The sequence below is a fragment of the Trichosurus vulpecula genome, chromosome 3 (genome assembly GCF_011100635.1).
Source record: "Trichosurus vulpecula isolate mTriVul1 chromosome 3, mTriVul1.pri, whole genome shotgun sequence".
NCBI classification, from domain to species: Eukaryota; Metazoa; Chordata; class Mammalia; order Diprotodontia; family Phalangeridae; genus Trichosurus; species Trichosurus vulpecula.
This window is the reverse complement of record NC_050575.1, coordinates 437223419-437231064: the sequence shown is the minus strand read 5'-3', so window position 1 is coordinate 437231064 and position 7646 is coordinate 437223419. Positions and strand designations below refer to the sequence as shown.

General features: G+C 41.0%; 1 pseudogene; it reads left to right on the top strand.

Moving 5' to 3' along the window:
• Positions 1–2512: 2512 nt before the first annotated feature.
• On the top strand, positions 2513–3653 carry LOC118842850 (annotated as a pseudogene).
• Positions 3654–7646: the final 3993 nt, after the last annotated feature.

Here is a 7646-nt window from a genome sequence, read left to right as displayed (position 1 = left end):
GAGTGAGAGCCCCAGGCAAATGATTCTGTCTTCTCTTCTTATAGCATTTCAGACGTCATCAAAGGTCATCTGAATGACCAGAACTTAGGCTCCTGTGATAGGCTCTTGAGTTAGCACCTCCCCTTAGGACCCTGGGAGGTTCACACCCACGTAGGTTTAGCACCTAACAGGGGTTAGAGCCTGGGGCTTAGCACTTTGTAAGACTCAATGAAATACACTGAATTACTCAAAGGAAACAAAAGCCAAACTCTTCAAGGGCACTTGGTTGAACTGAGTGCTGAGCCCATTTTGCTTACCAACACACCAGTGCTGACAGTCAATCCCAAAGCCTTCCCAGGGAAGTGCCAAGAAATGATCACGAACCAGACTTTATAGGACACAGTGGCATAGACAAATGGGTGTTGGATTTGGGATCAAGTGGCCTCTTCTGCCACTTAGCATGTGTCTGACTTGGGGCAAATGACTTAAATTCTTTATACCTTAGCATTCTCATCTGTAAAACGAGAAGACTAGAATGGATGGCTTTGAGATCCCTCCCAGCTTCCCCTGCTGCTCTGCTTGATCTGACTCCCAGGATAAACTTAACCCAAAGCTGATGATTCAACCTTGGATCCTCATTGCCTTCCCACCTCCCTCCATCTCCTCTCCCCTCTGATTGGAAGGCTGCAGGGTGGAGCACTCAGCTCATCCCAAAGCCTTCTTTTAGAGGGCCCAGGATCTTGACTTTCCAGAATACTACCCCCCTTCCATTCACATCTCTGCTTGGTTTGAACTCCAGGGAACAAGCTAGCCAACAGCAATTACCCAACACCAGTTACCGCTTTGGTGTCCTCCCACCTGCTTTCCAGTTCCTTTTTGTGTATAGTCTTCTCCAATGGATTGTAAACTCCTTGAAGGCAGGGATAGTCTTTTATTTTTTCTTGTTCATATCCCTATCACTTGCCACAGAGTCTGGTGCATAGCAAGTACTTAATAAATATAGATTAAAATGAATTGAGTCATATTAAAAGCAAAGCATCTTTTGTAGTATAACCTTATGAGTAATTTTTTTATCATTTTTGCTCTTAATTTTAATTTTATAGATATATTTTCTTCTACTTCACCTTCCTTCTGAATATAATTCTTCCCATACTGATAAATCTGTCCCTTGCAAAAAGATTCAAAAAAAAGAAAAACAGTTTAGGAAAATTAACCAACACGTTGCCTGAGGCTCACATTATATTCAAGGTTCTGTACCTCTAGAGGCCCATGTCTTCTAAGAAGGGAGAGGGTGCATATTCTCATTTTTTCTTTGTAGACAAGTTTGGGTCATTATAATTACACATCATTCAGTTTCTTTTTTGTCATGTCAAGTTTTAAAATAACTCAAAGATTTGGGGAATAAAGCATCTTTAATTGAGATAACAGAGGAGCAAACCTGCCACCTTGGGGGATGTCCAGTGGATTTTCCAAGCAAAAAGACCCATGAAAAATTTGTACAGTTTTAGGAGGAGAAGGGGAAGAGACTGGGTCATGAGACATCAGTGGCCCTTGGCAATCTGGGCAAGGAAAGCCACTTCATTCTGGTTCTCTTGCCCTTTGTGCCTTAAATCCCAGTGGAATTGGGAAAGGATATCAAAGGCCTAGATCCAGCTTGAACCGGGTTTCCCCGAAAGGCGAGATCTAGGATGGGGGAACCTAGGGTGTGGTTCAGCTCAAACTAATCAGGAGTAAATATCTTAAGAGCAGGGACCCAAGGACTTTGCTGGAATTCTGACATTCGGAGGATATTTGAGAGAGTGGCGGTCCATACTACATCGGTATTAACATGTTCTGTCATTAACAATTTTGTCAGTCACTATTCTTTCCACTTATATATCCGCTGTGAATGTTGTTCTTCTGGTTCTGTCCACTTCATTCTGTATCATTTCACATAAGCCTTAGCGTGTTTTTTCAGAATCTTTTAAAGTGGTTAAATCACTGTTTCCTATTCTCCTAGACTGAATGTGAGATTGAGGGCAGAAGCATAAAGTCGGAGCTGGATAGAATGTACAGCCTTTGATCTCACTAGGGATCATGGCCATTCAATCAAACAACAAGCATTTATGTATGTGCTAGGCTCTGCGCTTGATGCTGGGGATACAAGGACAAGGAATGAAACAATTTCCACTCACAATGATCTTACATTCTAGTGGAGGACACAAGTATACACAAAATAAATCACAAATACAAAGTCAATATGTACATATGTATATATGTGTGTATACATATATATACACACATAAGTTTTGGTAATTCATTTTGAATGTCTGCTATTTAACGTGTTTTCATGCTGTTATATCTACATTTTGGGGTTTTTAGTGCCATCTTCTCAGGGCACCACCTCCTTCTCCGCCTTCTCCTCATCCTTCATCTCCTCCCACTGCCACTGCAGCCTCCACTGCAGCCACCCTGAGTCACAGCCTGCACAGCTCCAGGCACTCAATCCCTACAGCAGGCATAGATTTCGAATATTCAGAGGTCTTACAACACGATGGACATGGACGATAAAGAAACTGAACTTGACCAACAAGATATAGATGTTGGAGAAGTGGAAGAAGAAGAAACTGGTGAAGATGCAAACAGCAAAGCTCATCACTCAACTGTTTGGATGATGCCGAATCCTCAGATTCTTGCAGCACTTCAAGAAAGATTGGTTGGCTTAGTGGGAACATCTACTGGATATTTTGAAAGCTTGCCAAAAGTAGTTAAGTGACCTGTGAATGCCTTCTAAAACCATCAGGTGAAATGTGCAAAGATAGAAGCCAAGTTCTGTGAGGAAGTTCATACTATTGAAAAAAATATGTTGTTCCTTACCAGCAGCTTTGTGATAGCAGAATTGAAATCATCAATGTAATTTATGAACCCACAGAGGAAGAATGTGAATGGAAACCAGATGATGATGAATTGATTTCAGAAGAAATGAAAGAGAAGGCAAAGCTTGAAGAGGAGAAAAGAAAATGAAGAAAAAGAAAACCCTAAAGGAATTCCTGAATTTTGGCTGACTGTTTTTAAAATATTGAAGTTCTTGAAAGATATTAAAATGAAGTTGTCACATGCTGGCCAACCTAGGAGTTTTACATTAGAATTTCACTTTGAACACAATGAATATTTCACAAATGAGGTGTTGATGAATGCATATCATATATGATCAGGGTCAGATGATCCTGATCCCTTCTCCTTTGATGGACCAGGAATTAGGAGTTACACAGCGTGTCAGGTAAATTGGAAAAAGGGGGGAAATGGCACTTGGAAAACTATTAAGAAGAAACACAAGGGATGTGAGACTGTTCAAACTGTGATTAAGACAGTTCCCAATGATTCTTTCTTCAATGTTTTTCTCCTAAAGTTCCTGAGAGTAGAGACCTGGATGATGATGTAGAAGCCATCCTTGCAGAAGACTTCAAAATTGGTCACTTTTTATGTGAGCATGCAGTTGATGTCCGTATGATAACTTTATTATACTTCACAGGAGAAGCAAAAGCAGAAGCAGAAGCAGAAGAAGAAGAAGAAGAAGAAGAAGAAGAAGAAGAAGAAGAAGAAGAAGAAGAAGAAGAAGAAGAAGAAGATGAGGAAAATGATCCAGAATATTATTGAAAAAATATCCAAACTCAGCCTAGTGCAAGCAGCAGTGAGCAGTGTGTGCTGTGGCCTTGAGGATTATTGCGCCATCCCCACCTAAGCACAACTAGTAGTTACTTATAGCCTTATGTTTTGAATGTTCTCAGTAGAATAAATTAAACATTTTTAAAAGGAAAAAAATGAATGTTTAAGAACCAGTTCAAACTACAGATTCATTCTACCTAGCTTTAAAAGTATAATTTCTTCCAGATATGTAGAATGCAGTGAATCCCCTAACATATGTCCATTGCTACAAAGTTTGGTTCTTATGAAGTCTTTTGTCATGTAGCTATTAGACTGCAGCTGAGAAAATTATCCAAACTGTTATTTGTGACCAATATTGGTTTGGAAAAAAGAAGTCCTTCCGAAGAGTCAAACAAAGTCTTTTTTCAGCCCAGCAGTTGAATGATTTTAAATCTGCTTGCACTAGCTAGGCTTTCATTGATTTATTAGAGAAATGCAGTGACTTGTACTAACCAGGAGACAAAGAATTTTGAAATTTAATTAGAGAAAGCAAGGTGAAGAATGACCAGTAAGACTACATCTGATGTTTGTTAACTGCCTGCTTGTTTGTGAATTTTTGTATTTTAATGTGACAATGATCTACAAAGAAACTTAAACAATAACCTTAATAGGATGATTATCACTGGGGTGTGGATAAAACCTAGTATTTTCGGAAGTTAGGGTCCTCTTCTATGTATACAACTGTGCCCATTCAAACTGAAAGCATTTTTCCTTTTCTTAGCAGTATTAAAGAGACCCTTCACTGACAATGGTCACTTATACCACCTGATAGAAGCTCATTTTGAGTTCTTTTGTTGCAATCAAAACTAAATTACCAAGTAGAATGTTAGTCTTCACAGGGTAATGTCTTAATTTGACACATTTGGATGGCGACCTTGATGGTAACTAATGGATATCAAAGGGACTGGACTTTAAAAAGCAGTCCTGCATCTACCAATATGGAAGTGTGAAAGAAAAAGTGGGCAAAGTTTTAAATCATAATAACCCTTAAAGATGATTATAGTTAAATTACATTTCTTATGGTCTTGGGATTGAATCTGGGGAGAGAGTTTGAATTCTCATTGCTTCGTATGTGAGTACATTATTTACTCATACCTCTAATCTTTCCATTTATTTAAATGGGAAGTATTGTTTACCTACCTATATCACAAGTTGTTGGGGCTTATTAAGTTAACATTACATAAAAATTGTTCTTGGTCATTAAAAGGTCAGAAATTTTAACCTTAACAAATCTACATTTCTATTATAAGTAAATTATCTCTTTTCAACTGCTATTATAGCTTGTCATGTGATTTATAGTTATTAGTTTGAACAATATTCCAAAAAGGAAAAATGGAAGGGTCTCAGAAAAAAAAAAGATTTGAATGGTTTGGAACTGACTCTAGGTGTAAGTACCCAGAGGTTATATAAAGAGCATTATGTTATGCAAAATCTCTCCAGGTGGCTTCAGTTTACTCATTGGAGGTTGAAAATGATGGGGGACCATTTCTTACACATAGGCTGTGATAGCAGGAGGTAAGAAAGGTAATTAGGTCTCCTAGCAATGGGTGAGAGAAATAGAATAGAGAAACTAAGAACATTACAGGTGGCTTTTACCTCCTTTAGAATTTGGGTTCATGCCAAAATATCCAAAATACAGGAAGAAGGTTGACTAATGGCAGCAAACGTACCTTAACCTGCCTTTAGGAAAAATGATCCATGTGGCAGGTCAGGTTGGTTCATGTGCCCAGGTTATGGGTCAGATATGTCTATTACATTGATGGGGGTGGTTGTATTTTTATGCATCTAAAGGTCAAGAATTATCATGGTTCAGTGGAAAATGCATTGGATTTGAAGTCCCACAGCCTGAGACCAAATCCCAGCTCTTCTGTAGGAGAAAAGAGCACCAGCTCAGGAGTCCTGGATTCACGTCCCTCTTCTCATATGAAAACGGGCAGCCACTTGACTTTTCTGGGACCACATCCGATTTCCTGATCTGTAAATTGAGAAGGTTCAGTTTGATGGCTTCTAAGGTCCCTTCCAACTACATCCATGATCCTGCTCCTGTGATCTTGGGCAAGTTACAGCATCAAAGCATCACAGATCTACTGCTGGAAAGGAAATTTGCAAGCCCTTCCTAGGCCAGCCCCCTCATTTTATAGATGGGAAAGCTCAGGCCCAGGGACATGAAGTGATTCACTCTGGCTGACAGAGGTAACAATCAACACCACAGGTCCTCTGAATCCAGAAGCAGGGTTCACCTCATTTAATCCTTACGTTCCCCAATCTCCTCATCAGGAAACTTGGGGAAAGATGCTCAGGGGCCTCTAAGTACTTCCCAGTACAAAATTGTGATCCTATAAGCCAGAGGCCTGCGGTGTGATTTGTGCAGCCCTCCTACGAGCATGGAAATGTACATACATGCTTTAGTAAAGGAAGCCGCTCTACCGCAGAGCTCTCACTGCAATGGCCAATCAACATATATCGTCTATTGTTTCAATAAAAACCCAAGGTTGGACGGCCCTGCCATAAACTGTGGGTAGAGGAGGGAAAAGGAGACAAAATATAATCATAGCAATAACTAATAATGACGATAGCTAAAAGTTGTTCAGTCATTTAGTTGTGTCCAACTCCTCGTGACGCCATTCGAGATTTTCTTGGCAACGATACTGGAGTGGCTGCCATCTCCTTTTCCAGTTCATTTTACAGATGAGGAAACTGAGGCAAATAGTTAAGTGACTTGCCCAGGGTCACGCAGCTAATAAGTGTCTGAAGCCAGATTGGAACTTAGGTTTTCCTGACTGTAGGCCAGGTGTTCTATCCACTGCAGCACCCAGCTGCCCAGCTCAAAGTTACATAGCCCTATAAACTATGCAAAGTGGCATACGTACACGCATACATACATATATACATACACACACATGCACGTATGCATATGTACACATGTCTGAATACATGTTATTGGAAGGTCCAAACAAATTTCTGAGACAGGTACTAGCTTTATAGTGATGCCTATTTTACAGATAAAAACAGCCAGCGTTTATATAGCACTTTAAGGTAGGTAAAGCACGTTACATATTCTCTTACATCAGATCCTCACAACCACCTGGTAAAGGAGGGATGTTACCATCCTCATGTTACAGATGATGAAACTGAGGCTGAGAGAAGTCGATTGGCTTGCTCAGGGTGGCACAGCTGATAAGTGTCTGAGGCAGGATTTGAACTCATCTCCATGATTCCATTCTTCATAATTTTACCCAGCTGCCTCATGAGGAAATGCAGTCTCACGGAGGCCGAGTGTCCTGCCCATGGCCCAAAGCTAACATGCACCAATCCGAATTTGAAGCTGTGTGCTCCTGACTCCAAGGGTGGCATTCTCTCCAGTGGGTTCCACTAGCTCTTTGGGCAAGTGTGTGAGGGCCTGCATTTAGGGAGGAGCGTCAAACAGAAAAGGAGTGGTTATCCCTTGTCTACCGGAGGCTAGGGGATTTATAAGTAAGCCTGAATGAAGGCCTCCCTGGCAATTTCCAAGCGTTGGCATCTTTGAAGCTTCGTCTCAGGTGATAAAGGATTTTCCCTCTGGATGGCCGAGTCACCTTAGATCAAAGTGGAGGATCCAGAGGGGTCAGATTGAATGAGTCAACAAGGACCGTTGAGGGTAGAGGCAAGAGACAACGCGGCACTTCTCTGGGCCAAAGAGCTGCTCTCCCTGGACGCTCTGTGTCCTTTGGAGCACGTCCAGGGGCCATGAATAATGATCACCACATGAGGATATTGGAACTTTTCATCTGGCTCATCTGTCATCACACCTTCCCTCCTGTTAACCCAGGCAATGAAGCAAAAGCAGCAGGGGACCCCCAGGCTAGCTCAGGGATAATTTAGCACTCTGGTGGTACAGAGATCTAGACGTGGGTGGACAGTCTAGTTTCTACATGGTTTAAGCTTGTGGAAGAGAACCTTCATCCCAGATTTGTCCCTAACAAATTGAATGTTTGTATTCCATA